Here is an 18,316-nt window from a genome sequence, read left to right on the forward strand (position 1 = left end):
GTCCAACAGTGGGAGAAAGCATTCCATCACTGAGAATGGCTGAGCCCATAGGATGCCTGGGCATTTGTCTGCCATCTTGTAGGGATGTGTGTTTGTAATGGCTATGAGCTGTTCATGATTGAAGTTCTGAGTCTCAGGTACTTAGTGAAAAGGGCACACAGCTGTAACTCCAGACATCTCCCTATTGTATGGATCTGCACTTGACTGGCAGCCTAGACAGAAGGAGTACTATTTGTATTTTCTGGCTGACAGCTGAGCAGGACCAGCGCTGGCTGCAACCAAGGAGCATTGCTTCGCTTGTCATACTTCTGCTTCCAAACAGCCCTCTTTTGTTTGTGCTGTGAAGTTCCCATACCGTCTGCCATCTCAGCATCTCCTCTGGCTGAACCTCCTTCACAGTTTGTACTCTATGTTAAATTAGCTGTTCAATTCCTCCAGGAGAAAGGACTGTGGCTATTAGTTCTTAGAAGCCCCAAAGAGCCCAGTATGGGCCTAGGCTTGCACTAGGATCCCATGAAGCTAGCTGGCTGGCTGGGTGGGTGGATCAGACTGGCAAAAGCACTGTAGGAGCTTGAAACCCAGCAGACCATAGAAGGCACTCACGCCTGGTGGGCATTTGTCCAGCTCCCTGCTTCTAGGACAAAGGTTTAAGAGCTACAAGTGGCATGTCAGTTGCTGTTGAGTTCATCACATCTTCAGCCTCTAGCACAGTACCCAGTGCACAGTAGCGCAGTAGTATTTGTTCATTGACAAAGGAGATACATGACAATGATCTGAGCATCAACAATTGCTGATATAGATGGGCTGTTGCCAAGAGTCTCTTAATTGAACATGTTCTGTCTCTGTCACCCAAGAGGAGGCAATGTGGACACAGTACCAGAGTCACCAGCCCTAGAATCACTCAGCAAGTACTGGGATCAGGAGTGTGTGGGCAGGCAGTGGCTGCCTAACTGTGAAGTCCTGCCAGGGCTCCCATGCAAGTGTGAAAATTAAATGCTGGTGCCCAAAAGGCACTGCCCAGCATGGGACCCAGGCAGCACCCAGCTGTGGAGAGCCGCAGCCATGTAGTCAAATCAAGCATGAACTTGAGAGAAAATACACTTTCCTTCTTACTGGTCACTATGTAGTATAGGTTGAGTATCCCTTATCTGAAACACCTGGGACCCGTTTTAACCAAAGGGAAATGACAGAAGCAATGTTGCTCCAGTTCCAGGTGTAGGCCTTAAGAGTCTAGCAGTTCAACTTTGGCTCTCTGGAGAAACCTAGTTGTCATGTGAGAAGTCCAAGTACCCTGAGACCACCATGTTTTGAAGAGGCCCAAGCTGGCCACATGTAGAGCATCAAAGAGCCCGGACAAGTGAGAATCAAGGCCACAGACACAGGCCTGGTGAGGTGTTCTATCCCCAAGCTATTCGAGCCATCCCAGCAGATTCCATAGAGCCAAGATGAGCTGAACCTGCTAAGTCCTGACAAGCTGCAGAATTATGAGCAAATAATAAAACTGTTATTGGTTTAAGCCAGCAAATTTAGGGGTTTGTCATATAAGAGATAAACCAAAATGCCAATTCATTTGCTTTTCTGCTTAAGCCAGCTTGAGCTGGGCATTTGTCATTTTAACAAAAACTGTTCTAGCTGACAGCTTTGGTCTTGACAGGCAATCAGGGCGGAACATTCCCCTCCCCTTGGAGTGCTTTTCAGTTCCATAAGTCTGTGAGACATTGTATTACATCAGTCCCCTCAAGAAGCACACCAGAAACCCTTACCTGCAAGTCACAGTTCCCCTGACTACCCAAGAGCACATACAGGCTGAGCCAGGCCGTGCTGAGGGCTCAGCTGCACAAGTAACCAATTACAGCCCATGCGCTTTAGATCATGCCCACTCACAGCATCAACTGCATGTTTTCTCACTCAGTCTCTGTTTGCAGATTTCTACTATGTGCCAGGCATTAGGCTAAGCAATGAGAAAGTAAAGATACATAATCATACAAACTCCCCTAGTAAGATGTCCACTGATGGACACTTCACAAGCAGAAAGCCACCTGACTCAGCCTCGGGCTTCCTGCAGAAATAATAACTGAATTGGGTCCCAAGGGTTGAGTAAGAGTTAGCCAGAAGATCGGGTGAAGGAGAGGGTTTTCAGGCTGAGGGGACGCACAGCATGGAATCAAGAAATAGGCTGATGTAATGTTGCAGAGCAGACTGCAGGTAGAGAGTGTGAGAAAGAAGAGGAGACAGAGATGGCTCAGCAAGCATCAGTAAGGAGCTGAGACATTTCTCTAAAGGTACTTTCAAGGCAGGGTAATGCCAAGGTCAGATTCACATTCTGGCTCCACAATAGCAGTGTGGAAAATGGGGGTGGGGGCCTCAAGGCTCCAGGGGAAGGCAGGGATGGAGGCTGGCAACAAGTTTGGGTTTTGGCATTAAACATCATGGGCTGAATCTTCAGCCCTGCCACTTACCCAGCTACAAAGCCTTGAGATTTTATTTTTTTTTTATTTTATTATTTTGAGAAGGCGTGCCTGGTTCATTGGCACCAGGTTTCCTTTCCTAGTGCTGTGCAGATTAGATGAAATATGGTAGGGGACCTACACAGATACCAGCGCAGTGCTGGCTCCCCGCCTCCTTACAGCACTAGGCCTTTCCATCCCAAGGAAAGCAGTCACTCACATTCCATTAGTGGGAATGAAACTCTTTATTTATTTATTTATTTATTTATTTATTTATAGACAGAGTTTCGCTCTGTCGCCCAGGCTAGAGTGCAGTGGCGTGATCTCCACTCACTGCAAGCTCCATCTCCCAGGTTCACGCCATTCTCCTGCCTCAGCCTCCTGAATAGCTGGGACTACAGGTGCCTGCCACCAGGCCCGGCTAATTTTTGTATTTTTAGTAGAAACAGGGTTTCACCATGTTAGCCAGGATGGTCTCGATCTCCTGACCTCATGATCCGACCACCTCAGCCTCCCAAAGTGCTGGGATTACAGGGGTAATCCCGGCCACCGTACCCGGCCGGGAATGAACCTCTTCTAAAGGGCTCTCTGAGGTGGAGCTGAGGAAAGGGACCTTCTGGCTGAGCTAGTTAGACAACTCTTCCTGTGGCACAGCATGATGATGACAAAGATGAGTTCCCAACTACCTCCAGTGTCTGGCCTTTCTTTGTAATAGAGACAGAAAGAAAAGACAAATTAACACACCCTAGACTCCAGAGACACCAAGCAATCACCTATCCTTAGATTAACCCCAGATCAGAATGTTGTCCCTGCACACCCAATACACAGCCAATATAGTCAGCCACTGTCTACTGTCTGGGGATTTGCTGATTTGACAAGAGCAGCACAAATGCTTTCCACCTGGCAGGGAATAAAGAATACATTAAGGAAGCTGGGATTATGACAGGGCATGCTCAGGTAGAATCGTACCCTCCTTCACACTAGGGGAAAGATTCCTAGAAGAGGACTAAACATGGGAACTTAAACTCTGAGCACAGAGAGGTGGCCAGAGGCAAAGCAGAGAGGGCACAATGGAGAGCTGCTGGCCCTTCCTTCTCAGCAGTCCCACAGACCTTTGGTTTGGCTCCAAAAAGTCTCTGGGCTTTTATGTTCTGATAGTTCATTGGGTAGAGCTGACTGGAACACATGTGCATATGTCCTTTTGGAATGAAGCTTGGGAAAGTTGAGGCTTTTGCCCAGTGAATGTTGCTCCTGGGAACACTTCCTGCACTGCCCAATAGAACTTGGTTTTAACCAATGTTGACAAATTTAGAATTAAAAATAAGAAAATGTTTGAAACATTTATTAAATGAAACAGTTACAGAACAATACTAAAATATAAGGTGGGGCCGGTCATGGTGGCTCACGCCGGTAATCCCAGCACTTTGGGAGGCCAAGGCAGGTAGATCACTTGAGGTCAGGAGTTTGAGACCAGCCTGACCAACAGGCGCACCATTGCACTCCAGCCTGGGTGACAGAGTGAGACTGTCTCAAGAAACAAAACAAAACAAAAAATATATAAGGTGGGTGCAAACAACACAAACTTTATTTATTTATTTATTTATTTATTTATTTATTTATTTTGAGACGAAATCTCACTCTGTCACCCAGGCTGGAGTGCAGTAATGCAATCTCAGCTCACTGCAACCTCTACCTCCCAAGTTCAAGCGATTCTCCTGCCTCAGCCTCCCGAGTAGCTGGGACTATAGGTGTGTGCCACCATGCCTGGCTAAAAAGTGCTGGAATTACAGGCTTGAGCCACCCCGCCCAGCTACAAACAACATAATCTTAAATGTAGAAAACCCTAAAAATTCCACAGAAAAACTATTAGTGCTAATAATGAATTCAGCAAAGTTGCAGGATACAAAATCAACAAACAAAAGTCATCTGCATTTCTATACACCAACAATGAACAATCTGAAAGGGAAATTAAGAAAACAATTCAATTTACAACAGAATCAAAATGAATAAAATTTGTAGGAATAAACTTAGCCCAGGAGGCGAAAGACTTGTACACTGAAACTACAAAATATAAAACATTGCTGAAGGAAATCAAAGACACAAATAAATGAAAAAACATTATATATGTACTCATGGACTAGAAGATTTAATAACTTTAAGATGTTAGGCTGGGCACAGTGGCTCATGCCTGTAATCCCAGCACTTTGGGAGGCTGAGGTGGGTGGATCACATGAGGTTGGGAGTCCAAGACCAGCCTGATCAACATGGAGAAACCCTGTCTCTACTAAAAATACAAAAATTGGCCGGACATGGTAGCACATGCCTATAATCCCAGCTACTTGGGAGGCTGAGGCAGGAGAATTGCTTGAACCCGGGAGGTGGAGGTTGCAGTGAGCCAATTTTGTGCCATTGCACTCCAGCCTGGGCAACAAGAGTGAAACTCCGTCTCAAAAAAAAAAAGATGTCAAAACTCCTAAAAGTGATTTGTAGGCTTAATGCAATCCCTATGAAAATCCCAATGGTACTTTCTGCAGAAATAAAAAAAAAAAAATCGATCCCAAAATTCACATGGAATCTTAAGGGACCCTGAACAGTCAAAAGAATCTTCAAAAAGTATAAAGTTGAGGATCTCGCATTTCCTTATTTCAAAACTTACTACAAAGCTACAGTAATCAGAACAGTGAAGTACAGGCATAGACAGACACCTAGAACAACAGAATACAGAGCCCAGAAATAAACTGTTGTGTATATGGTCAAATGATTTTGACAAGGGGCCAAGACCATTCAATGGGGAAAGAACAGTCTCTTTTACAAATGGTGCTGCGAAAACTGCACATGCAAAAGAATGAAGTTGGATCCCTATCTCATACCATATACAATTAACTCAAAATGGATCAAAGACCTGCATATATATCTTAGAAGGAAACACAGGGGAAAAGCTTCACAAGATTGGATTTGGCAGTAATTTCTTTTTCTTTTTTCTTTCTTTTTTTTTTTTTTTGAGACAGCACCTCATTCTGTCACCCAGGCTGGAGTGCAGTGGTATGATCTTGGCCCACTGCAGCCTCAACCTTCCAGGCTCAAGCAACCCTCCCACCTCAGTCTCCTGAGTAGTTGGGGACTGAGGGCACAACCACGCCTGGTGCGCACCACCACGCCTGGCTAATTTTTGTATTTCTTGTAGAGATGGGGTTTCACCATGTTGCCCAGACTGGTCTCAAACTCCTGAGCTCAAGCGATCTGCTACCTTTATGTCCCAAAGTGCTAGGATTATAGGCGTGCACCACTGCATCTGACCATGAATTTGGCAATAATTTCTTAGATATGAGACTAAAGGCACAGACAATAAAAGAAAAATAAACTGAACTTTATCAAAATTAAAAACTTTTGTGCATCAAAGGAAAATATCAACAGAATAAAAAGGCAACCCATAGAATGGGAGAAATATCTGCAAATTACATATCTGATAAGGGATTAATGTCCAGAATATATAGAGAAATCCTGAAACTCAACAACATGACTCAAAATTGGGCAAATAACTTGAACAGGCATTTCTCCAAAGAAGATATACAAATGAGGCACGGTGCAATGGCTCACATCTGTAATCCCAGCACTTTGGGAGGCTGAGGTGGGTGGATCACCTGAGGTAAAGAATTCAAGACCAGCCTGGCCAACATGGTGAAACCCCGTCTCTTCTAAAACTACAAAAATTAGCCAAGCGTGGTGGTGGGTGCCTGTAGTCCCATCTACTCTGGAGGCTGAAGCAGGAGAATCACTTGAACCCAGGGGGCAGAGGTTGCAGTGAGCTGAGATCGTGCCATTGCACTCCAGCCTGGGCGACAGTGTGAGACTCTGTCTCAAAAAAAGAAAAGAAAAGAAAAGATACACAAATAACCAACAAGCACATGAAAAGATGTCAACATCAGTAACCAGTAGAGAAATGCAAGTCAAAACCACAATTACGTATTACCTCACATCCATTAAGATGGCTACTAACGGCTGAGTGCGGTGGCTCATGCCTATAATCCAGCACTTTGAGAGGCTAAGGTGGGCGGATCAAGAGGTCAAGAGATCAAGACCATCCTGGCCAACATGGTGAAACCCCATCTCTACTAAAAATACAAAAATTAGCTGGGCATGGTAGCGTGTGCCTGTAGTCCCAGCTACTTGGGAGGCTGAGGCAGGAGAATCACTTGAACCTGGGAGGCGGAGGCTGCAGTGGGCCAAGATCCCGCCACTGCACTCCAGCCTGGAGACACAGTGAGACTCCGTCTCAAAATAAATAAATAAATAAAAAGATGGCTACTAACAAAAAACCTCAGGAAATAAGTGTTGATGAGGGTGTACAGAAATTGTAACTCTTGTTAAAAATATAATTACCATATGACCTGGCAATTATACTTCTGGGTATATAACCAAAAGAAAGGGTCTTGAAGAGCTATTTGTACACCCATGTTCATAGCAGTACTATTCACTACAGCCAAGAGGTGGAGGCAACCCAAGTGTCCCTTGACCGATGAATGGATGAACAAAATATGGTATATATCCATACAATGGAATATTATTTAACCTTAAAAAGGAAAGTAGTTCTGATGCACACTACAATGTGGATGAACCTCAAAGACATTATGGTAAGTGAAAAAAGACAAATGTCATAGGATTCCACTTTTATGAGCTATCTATGAATAGTCAAATTCATAGAAACACAAAGTAGAATGGTGGTTGCCTACGTCTGAGTTGAGGGGAAAATAGGGAGTTGTTGCTTAATTGGTATAAAGGTTTGCAAGATGAAAATGTTCCGGAGACTGGCTGCACAATAATGTGAATTGTGACAGTACTGAATTACATACTTAAAAATGATTAAGATAGTAAATTTTATATTGTGAATATCTGACCACAATTTTTAAAATGCTAATAAAAACCAAACAAAACCAAAAATAAAAATAAATAAAATGGAGGAGTGTAGGAGGGAGGTGGGTGTAATTATAAAAATTGTTGGCGGGGTGCAGTGGCTCACACCTGTAATCCCAACACTTTGGGAGGCTGAGGCGGGTGGATCATGAGGTCAGGAGATTGAGACCATCCTGACTAACACGGTGAAACCCCGTCTCTATTAAAAATACAAAAAAAAAATTTGCCAGGCATGGTGGTGGCAGGTGCCTGTAGTCCCAGCTACTCGGGAGGCTGAGGCAGGAGAATGGCATGAACCTGGGAGGCGGAGCTTGCAGTGAGCCGAGATCGCGCCACCACACTCCAGCCTGGGCAACAGAGCGAGACTCTGTCTCAAAAAAATAAAAATAAAAAAAATATAAAAATTGTTGGAACTGTTCAGCATCTCGACTGCAGTGGTAGATACATGAACCTGCACAGGTGACAAAATTGTATAGAACTAAACATACACACGCACAAATAAGTACAAACAAAACTGGGGAAATAAATTTTAAAAAATAGGTAGCATATGTCAATGTCAACTATAGTTTTGCAAAATGTTAACATTGGGAGAAACTGGACTAAGTCCAGAAGTACCTTCTCAGTATTTCATACAATTCGGTGTGAATCTATAATCATCTCGATAAGAAATAAACACATACACACACACACACACACACACACACACACACACACACACACGGCCTGTTTTTAAAAAACGATATATATGTGTGTGTACTAATATATAAGGCAGTAGAGGTAAATATCCAAACACCAGAGGTTAGGTCATAATAAAAATGATTCTTTTCATGTGCAGGTGACAATATGCACACTCTATAACAAGCAATCCCTCTGGAGAAACTCATCAGCCAAACACACTAATGTGACTTATATGCAAGTAACTCCTATGGCTGACTGCCTTCTAGACACCTCATCCTGATCTTCTCTATAACGGTCTGATCTTTCCAAGAAACCTGCTCTACCCACTGTCTGCCCCAACACAGTTAAGGCCAGACCTTGAGAGGAGAGGCCAACAATCCTTGCACAATGGCCACCCCGCCCCCACGACTTTTCTGACCTCATCTCCTACTAACCCCCACCATCGCTGGTCTTCCTCTTTTCTTGGACTGTACCAGATGCGCTCCTATCTTGGGCCTTGTACTGACTCTTCCTTGCCTCCTTCAGGTCTTTGCTCAATGTCACCCTCACATTGAGGCCTACTCTAACAACTTTAATTTAAAGGATTATTTCCCCAATGTGGCACAACAAATCCCCTTAGTCCTGATCTATTTATTTACTCAGGAATTTCTTACATATTAATTTCCTTTATTGTATGTCTGTCTACTCTGCCCACTAGAATGTAAACTCCAGTAAGTAGATCAGCTCTTTTGTCTGTTTTATTCACTAATTCATCCTCAGGACCCAGAGCTGTGGCTTGGCACATAACAGGCACAACAATAAAAACTTGTTGCTGTTGAATGGCTGGAGAAAGCTCATGACAGAAGCACTACATTCAAACACCTTCAGTATCACTGGTGTAACAATCTTTGGAAGGCAGGCTCCTGATCTCCTGCTGTGGGGACTCAGATTTCGCCAACTGCCTGCAGGTGGGAAGCACACCCTTGGCTGGTTCACAGCCATCTGCTGCTGTTATCTCTACCACTTTCGACCACAAAAACTTATCCCCATCTTCTTTAGTAAGCATGACACAATGACATCTCATAGGTGTCAGATGCCTAAGAGATTGAAAACATAGCACAGGAAGGAAGCTGTTGCACCATACAACCATTGTGTGTGTGTGTGTGTGTGTGCACGCGCCACAAACTAAAGTGGAAAAGTGTCATAGGTATATCATTTAGGAGACCTTAATCACTTCTCCTGAAGCATCTGCCAACATATAATCAACAAAGTTTTGAGATTGGGCGCAGTGGCTCACTCCTGTAATCCCAGCACTTTGGGAGGCCAAGGCAGGCAGATCACTTGCTCTGAGGAATTCGAGACCACTTTAGGCAACATGGTGAACCCCATCTCTACAAATTAAAAACAAAAAACAAAAATTACCCAGTAGTGGTGGTGCAAGCCTGTAGTCTCAGCTACTCAGGAGGCTGAGGTGGGAGGATCTATTGAGCTCGGGAGGTCGAGGCTGCAGTGAGCCATGATCACGCCACTGCATTGCAGCCTGGGCAACAAAAAGAAACTGTCTCAAAAAAAAAAACAAAAAAACCAAACCAAAACAACAAACAAACAAACAAACAAAACCCCAAAAAACAAAAAAGTTTTGACGAAAGGCATTTCTGTTTCTTAATACTTCTTTCCCCCCTCATTTTGCAGAACAGAGGTATTCCCTAAAAAGTATCTGCACAGGAGGACTGCTTGAGCCCAGGAGCTCAAGGCTGCAGTGAACTATGGTCATGCCACTGTACTCCATTCTGAGCGACAAAGTAAGACCTTGTCTTTAAAAAAAAAAAGTTATCTGCAAGGGTACAATGTATATTATTCAGGTGATGGTTGCACTAAAAGCCCAGACTTCATCACTAAGCAATATATCCATGTAACAAAACTGCACTTACATCCCTTAAATTTAACAACAAAAAGTTATCTGCAAAATGTACTCCTATAAATCTAGTCCCTTCCACCTACTTCCATTAGAAAATTAAAAGCTACATTTCCATAGTGGGAAAAATCTGCTAGCTCAACAATAACCACAATTAAGAAGACAACAAACCTACAATACTATTTAAGTGAAAAATGCACAGCAGGCTGGGCGCAGTGGCTCACGCCTGTAATCCCAGCACTTTGGGAGGTTGAGGCGGGTGGATCACCTGAGGTCAGGAGTTCAAAACCAGCCTGGCCAACATGGTGAAACCCCATCTCTACTAAAAATACAAAAAATTTATTGGGTGTGGTGGCAAGTGCCTGTAATCCCAGCTAATCGGAAGGCTGAGGCAAGAGACGCTTGAATCCTGGAGGCAGAGATTGCAGTGAGCCGAGGTTGCACCATTGCACTCCAGCCTGGGCAACAAAAGCGAAACTCCGTCTCAAAAAAAAAAAAAATGCACAGCAACATTTTAGCTATGCCAGTTATCTGTACAATGCAAGGTCTGTAAGGGAGGCTACACACCAAAGACATTGGATTTGCTATGGTGACTGATGGGGATTTGGCTAAAGTCTTAAAAAAATTCAGACACTTGTATAATGTGCATACACTAAATGTGTCTTCTAAAATCACAAAATCACCCAGTTGTTTTTTTCCAAATGGTTTGAAAGACTACATTAAAAGTTTTAACAATGTGTTTTCCTTTGTGCATTTTCTAATTTTTCCTAACTTCTTTCACAGTCTTACTGAGCTCAGTAGATAGCAACTCTGCCCTTAGACTGGAACTCATCCTTCTGTTCTCTCTTAACTCTTTTGTGTGTGTGTGTGTGTATGAGATGGAGTCTTGCTCTGTCACCCAGGCTGGACCGCAGTGATGCGACCTCAGCTCACTGCAACCTCCCACTCTGGGTTTCAAGCAATTCTCCTGCCTCGGCCTCCCGAGTTGCTGGGACTACAGGTACATGCCACCACACCTGGCTAATTTTTGTATTTTTAGTAGAGACGCATTTTTGCCATGTTGGCCAGACTGGTCTTGAACTCCTAACCTCAAGTGATCTGCCTGCCTTGGCCTCCCAAAGTGCTGGGATTACAGGTGTGAGCCACCATGCCCGGCCTGTTCTATCTTATCTCATACCCCATATTTGACCCTACCTTCCCAACATACCCATAACCCAAACTTTCTGGAGAGATGCAAATGTTCCTTAACTTTATCAGGGAACAGGTTACAAAGTATATTAACTTGTCAAAAGTCAACACATTATACATTTAAGGTCTGGACATTTTATTTATACCTGAAAAGAATGTGTTTATATATATACACACACACACACACACGCACACACACACACATACACATATATATATACATATATATTACATATACATATAAACACATATATACATGTAATGTATTACATAAACACACACACACACAGAGTCTCCCCCACCAGCTCCAACTTTTTCTTGCCATCACAGCCATCACCATCCTGATCCACACCATCTCTTGCTTGGATTACTACCAGTAGTTGGCATTATAACTGGTCTCCTGGCTCCTCCCTCCCTCTGGTCCCCCACAACCAATCTAGTCTCCACGTAGCAGTCAGAAAGATCTCTAAAACTCACGTCAGATCACAGGAGTCCTCTGCTCCCCTTGCAGTGAGAATCAAGGCCTTCTCGTAGCCTACTAGGCTCTCCCAATCAGTCTGCTATTCACTCTCTGGCCTCCTCTCTCACAGCCCTTGCCTTGCTCCAACCACAGTGACATCTGTGCTACTGCTCAAACCCTCCAGGCAAGTTCCAGCTCTTCTTTCTGCCTGGAATGCTCTTCCCTCAGATGGCACCTTCCTCATCTCCATCAGGCCTGCAGCGAATGCTGTGGTATCATGCCCAGGTCCCTATCCTCCAGGGACTAAAGCACACTCCCATAGCTATCTGTGGAGTGTTGGCAGCCCCAACAGCTCCCTGTAGTCTTCCTCCAGGTCGGACCTGCCCTCAGTGGAAGCACTCTTTTGGCAGGGTCAGGTCTCCTTTCCAAAAGAGCCTATATCCAGGCTGTGGACACGGGAGTAAAGGGCCCTGGTCTCCCACCCCAATCCAGGACAATTCTGAAGGGCCTCCCCAGCTACAGAACTCCCAGCAGGGCTGGCTGCGGCTTTCTCTGTGCTTACATCATAGCTTGCCTTCTCCCTCTGTCTGGTGCTGCTTCCTTCACTCCTTCAATGGTGTGGATCCCGAGAGCCCTCCCCAATAATCCTGCATGCAAAAATCTGCAGCTCAGAATCTGACTCCTGCAACAAGGCCTTTGCTCAAATGTTACCTTTTCACTCAGGCTTTGCCAAAGCATCCCACTTAAACCCGTCTATCCCCCGCCTCTGCCTCAGCATTCCTCATCTCTAAGTCTGCTGTTTCTCCAATTCACAGGATCTTGTTTGTGATTCCGCTATGTGTCTCACCAGGAAGCTCCCCTCCCACATCTCCTCTTTTCCACTTACACAGGAAACCCCCAGCAGATCCCATCCCAGTCTCACTGGCCAGGATGCATAACAGGCTGCTCCTCAAGAGCCTGGCATGCTGCTTGGTTCACTGCTGTTTTAAGAGCTGAAAACATACACACACTGACTCACACACATGCATACACACACACACACACACACACACACACACAGACACACACACACATTTTCAGCTCTTAAAACAGCAGTGAATTTATCAAGTATTTTTTCCATGTGAGACCTTCTGTTAGAGGATGCAGCAGACCTGGAGTCTGCTCCAACGTAGGTCTATCCCTGGACCTCAAATAAGGCCTGCTGTCCCTTCTGTCTGGTCTTCACCACAGTGGCTTTTGCCAGGGTAGCCTCCCAGGGAATTGGCCTACCCTAGGTTTGTTAATGCATTGAGGCAGATAATGCTTTTAGGAGCAACAAATGTTAATCTAAATGGGTTTTCTTTTTGCCAGGAGTGTTTTAAAACCATTTGCTATCTGTTTCGTCCACTTCCTTTCCTAAAATGGAAGGCTCTAGAAGACAGAATCATGTAAATGAACTCCTTGGGTAAGGCTTGGGCAGAGTGTTTCCTCTCATCATTGGAATTGCCAGCAGATTCCACTAGAAAGAGCCAGCCAGGATGAACAAGAAGTTTATTTGCAGTACATCAACTTTACCAGCCAAGGACAACAGACACTGTTAGCTGCGCATCCATCAGCCACTTTCCATCACCAACTTCCAGCACTCAGCACTCCTTCAACATTTACTGAGTGACTACTATGGTGTGTACCAAGTACCATTCCTGGCCCTGGGAAAAGGGCATGAGCAAAGACAAAGTCTGTTTTCCAGGAGCATATGCTCCCCCGGGGAGGTGTCTAATAGAACTCCAGTTTTATTCAGATATCCACTCTGCCCGTTATGTAAACCAGTAGGCAACGATGATTGATGCAAGAGAGGGCACATGACCTAGTTGGACCAATCAGCCAATGGGGAAGACCCAAAGTCCAAGGCTGGGGCACAGACCTCTCCCTTCTGCTTCTCACTGAAAACATTCTCGATACCCCACAACCAGAGAATTCTTGAAAACCAAATGCCAGAGAAGGCTCACCAAGCACATTTCAAGAGAAACCTACCAGGTTAGAAGCCCCAAGGCACTCAGAATGGCTAAAGAAGCAGTCAGAGGACAAGCTCCAGGGACCAGACTCCTGGTCCCATGCTGTACCACGTGGTTTCTGAAAGCTGTCCTTCTGAGGAGGAAATGGGCCTGAAGCTCTCCAGGACAGAGTGGCCAGCCTCAGCACAGAGACCAGTGCTTAGCAAATTAGAAAGAGTAAGTCTGGGCTTGGGCTGGAGTCTAAGTGTGACTCTCAACACATCTCCATCACATCTAGTGGAATCTTGGTGCCAGGGGGTCACCTCATCTCACTCAGCCTAAGTTTCCATCTGTGAACTGTAATGCTGCAAGTCATAGAGAATTTCGAGGGTAATCTTCTATCGTATATAACAAGTCCTGAGATAGGTCAGCTTCAGGGTGCATTAATTTAGCAACTTAAAGAGACGTGTCCCTCTGTCTTCCTCTCCTGTCATCAGTGTCGGCCCTGTTCCAAGCTGGCTTTTACACGCAGACCTAGTAAAGTCCAGCAGAAGAGACTAGCCTGTCAAGCATCTCCTCTTATTTAATTCCCTAGGAGGTCCCAGCAGACGTCCCCTCCTAGTCTCAAGGGCCAAAATGGCATCACATGGCTGTTCCTCAACAAATCCTTGGCATTTACCCACACATCAGCTTAGGGCTATCAGCAGGTTGGCCTGCAGAAGGCAGACCAAAAAAATTGGGGTTCTGCTAACAAGGAACAAGGCAGGCAACCCTACAATATTTGCAACACTCCCTTTGTGCTATTTGACAATATGCACACTGTTCACAATCCCACTCACTTCTAGGTGTTGTTGCTGACTCTGGCAGGATGATAAAATGTGCTTTGCATAAATTTTTGGTCCCCAGGGCTCATTCCATACCTCTGGTTCATGTGCTAGACACTTCTGCAGTCCATAGGCAAACACCCCGGATGAACAGAACATGCTAGCAACCTCTGGGGAAAGGGAGGGGTCAAGCCAGACACAGAGCATCCTCTTCCTGGTCACCGACAGGACCCAAGATCAACACAGTGGAAGCAGGTCTCCTACTTGGCTTCAGTGGTCAAGGCCAGACGCTCCTCAGAAGTCCCTCCCAGCTGTGTAACTATGATTCTGCTCATAAAGTGAAAATAGCTTTTCAACCACTTCTTAGAGTAAAACAAATGTTTAAGAAAATCCCATTTCCTGGCCTTCATCCATATTCTTTCTGCAGCATATTAAAGAAATAAATTCAGAGAGAGGCTGGGAGCGGTGGCTCACACCTGTAATACCAGCACTTTGGGAGGCCAAGGCGGGTGGATCACCTGAGGTCAGGAGTTCGAGAGCAGCCAGGCCAACGTGGCGAAAATGTGTATTAAAAATACAAAAACACTAAATACCGAATACTAAAAATACAAAAATTAGCCAGGCGTGGTGGCATGTGCCTGTAATCCCAGCTACTCGGGAGGCTGAGGTAGGAGAATCACTTGAACCTGGGAGGTGGAGGTTGCACTGAGCTGAGACCATGCCACTGCACTCCAGCCTGGCCTGGGTAACAGAGCGAGACTCTGTCTCAAAATAAATAAAGAAAATATATAAGTAAATAAATACATTCAGAGTGGCCCAAATCTACAGTCACCTGCCTACATGGCCAAGTCCCATTAATTCTACCTCTACCCTGTCTTTAGTGCCTCTCTATTTCTCACCTCCATCACCTGTGATCTCCCTGTCTCCCTGAGCATCTCACCAAGACTAGAAATTCCTAACTCCTCTAGGGCCTGCCTAAGACACAGGTTGGGTGTTTTATCCAGCTTCCTCAGAAGCCTCAATGTTCTCCTCTCTCCCCTAACCCCAAGAAGGAAGTTCAAGCTGCTGGCAAGGCTCTGCCTCCCAGCCCCATTCTCCCTCTTGCCCTGTTTAGCCTCCCTCCTAACATGTTCTATGTCTTTTCCTAAATGCTTTCACCCTCTGGGCCTTTTCTCCTGATGGTCTCATGTGCTGTAGCGCCTTCTCTGCCATCACAATTCTAGTCACGTCAAGGTTCAGTCCAAGGACACATCCACAAACCCGACTCTGCTGGTGAAGTGCCCTTCCTCCTTGGGCTATCACGCTTATTCCTCTAGCTCCTGTTTCCCCTGCCCTGCATTCTAGAATACGGTTTGTATGTCAATCTCTCTCATCTATCTTCCACACAGCTTTCTGTTCAGAGAGAGAGCCTTATTTACCTCTGGTCCCCACAGAACTCTTACCAGAAAGGTTCAATGTTTGTTGCATAAATCAGTGAAAAATCCACAGCAAAATCTCACCCAGTTTTCTTCTGACTCTTCAGATGTACTCTGGTTATTTTCCTAAATCAACCTACTGTCTTCAGGCATAAGTCAGGAGAGAAATTGCTGAGAGAATTTGCATTTTCTGAGCTACCACATGGAGCAGGTGAGGCAAGAATTACTGACTTCATGAACAGATTAGGAAGAGATGGAAAAACTTTTTATGTCACATATTTAGTAAGCAGCAGGGCACAGAGACTCCAGAGCAGGATATCTGATTCCAAAAACAGAAGACAAAATTCTTGTCCTCAAGAAACTTACAGTCTAGTCGGAACTGTAAGACAAATACACCAAAAGGCAAATAACTTATTCAGAGCGGGGTTTCTCACCCTTAGCACTATTGATATTTGGGGCTAGATAATTCTCCATGAGTGGGCTGTCCTGCATGCTATACGATGTTTAACAGATTTGTCCCCTACCCACTTGATACCAGTAGCACTTACCCTGCCCAACCCTGTTGTGACAACCACAAATGTCTCTAGACATTGCCCTGTAGAACCACTGATCTAAAGCAACTGCCATGTTTATCTCTCAACCACTGCAATCATATAACCTCACCATTAGGATCCTTTCCCTGCCAATTCTCAGACATAGGTCTGCAGTGCCCTCCGGCAGCAGGCTGGACCTTACCCACCCACTCCTAACTTTATCGTTATATGATTCTGCCTACATTTTCCCTTCAAGCTGAATTATTTAATTTTCATGCTGATGTCTCAGTAGGACAGCTTCAAATCCTTTTCAGAATGACACAAGGTAGGGGTAAAAATAATCTAATCGCAGGACAGGAGAAAATACACACCATAAGGCCATGTGATTACCAGCAAATTACCCTGTTCTTGAAAATTTCCCAAATCCCTTTTCATAACACTGCCATCAAAGTGTGAACCAAAGGCCAAAGGTGGACAAGAGCTCTTTCAGTCCTGGCCCTCTTGGTTAGAACTGGCTTCACCAAAGAGCTGAGCATGAGCGCTGTCTGCCCAGGCATGAGAATTCCAGAAAAAACTCAGGAGCAAAGGCCCAGAGTTGGGAAGAGCCATGAATCTCAACGAGATTTTCTAAACATACAAACTCCATATTTCTACAAACTTTAAAACCAGAAACCTAGTTGTTTTTACTTTCTGACCTTAACCTAACTTAGAAATAAAGCTTATTTTGGTCAATTCTAAAATAAAATATATAGAGAATACTGTATCCAAGAACACAAAGTAAAATGTGTATGTATGAACAATAACTGACACATCTTCTATATAAATGATAGTTATTATATCTCAATTTAACAATCTTTTATATTTGGTCCCAGGATAAAATGGAAGAGGTAAGTCTTATTTTACCAAGGCCCAGAAGTAGAGTTATAAGTCCAAGAATTTACAGCTAGTAAATGATGCAGTTTTGAACCCAGTCTGATTCCACATTCAAGGCTCATTTACTACAACGTGACAACTTCAAGATTAACTTATTGATAACCTTAGACAAGTGCTTCTCAATCGGGGGTGATTTTGGCTACCAATGGACATTGGCAATGACTGGAGATATTTTTGGTTGATACAACTAGAAGTTGTATCAACTTACTCTAAGAAGGTGTTTGTGAAGTGCTACTGGCATCTGGTGGGTAGAGGCCAAGGATACTAGAAACATTCTATAACATAGATGACAATCACACAATTTTATGGCCCAAAATGTCAACCTGCTGAAGTTGGGAAACCCTACCTTAGAGGTGTCTCTATTATCAGCCAAGAAAATGAAGACCAAAGTACACCCACACTTCAATGAATACTTCTTCTCCTGTTCTAGCTACCCTCTCCACTTTGAATGGATTCCCTGCCACACCAGAGAAAAATGCTGAGCTGTCTGCTACTTCCCCCTTTAGACTCTCGAAAAACAGAAAAAGTATGTTCATGCTGGGTGCAGTGGCTCACGCCTGTAGTCCCAGCTACTCAGGATGCTGAGGCAGGAAGATCCCTTGAGCCCAGGTATTTGAGTCTAGCCTGGGCAACATTGCAAGATCCCATTTCTATTAAAAAAAAAAAAGTTATGTTTGTGCTTCACAAAATTGGAGACATGAATATAGAACAAGGAAGCCAGAAAGTGCAATGATGGCTTTACAAAAGCAAGCACACTTTTACTGGCCACTATCCACCCCTCAGGCTTCCGGCTGAGCAGCCCCTGCTCCCAGCAGCTACCAATACTCCTACAGTATTTAAAGGCCTGCTCGGTAGTGATTCAGACCAGCATCATCTCCTCCAGGGCAGTGGTAATTTACCTCTTGACAGTCCTTCTGAACATTCCATGAGATTTTAAAAGAAAGGAAATTTAACAAAGAACAAGTTTAAAAGAAGTTAAATCCCATCCTGCCAGAGTTGCCATATCTTTTTTTTTTTTTTTTTTTGAGATGGCGTCTCACTGTCATCAGGCTGGAGTGCAGTG

At 44.5% G+C, this 18,316-nt stretch overlaps 1 protein-coding gene across 4 annotated transcripts in view; it reads right to left on the minus strand.

Moving 5' to 3' along the window:
* The window catches only part of LOC100977781 (protein HIRA), a 101,664-nt gene that overhangs the window by 80,671 nt on the left and 2,677 nt on the right, over positions 1-18,316 (minus strand). Inside the window, exon 1 of one of the 4 annotated variants that reach the window (XM_055105605.2) lies at positions 9,438-9,941. The exons of the other annotated variants lie outside the window; for them this stretch is intronic. The gene's annotated coding sequence lies outside the window, so the exon portion shown is untranslated. Of the gene's footprint in view, positions 1-9,437; positions 9,942-18,316 lie in introns of those variants that run through there. 4 annotated transcript variants of the gene reach the window in all.

The sequence above is a fragment of the Pan paniscus genome, chromosome 23 (assembly GCF_029289425.2).
Source record: "Pan paniscus chromosome 23, NHGRI_mPanPan1-v2.0_pri, whole genome shotgun sequence".
Taxonomy (NCBI): domain Eukaryota; kingdom Metazoa; phylum Chordata; class Mammalia; order Primates; family Hominidae; genus Pan; species Pan paniscus.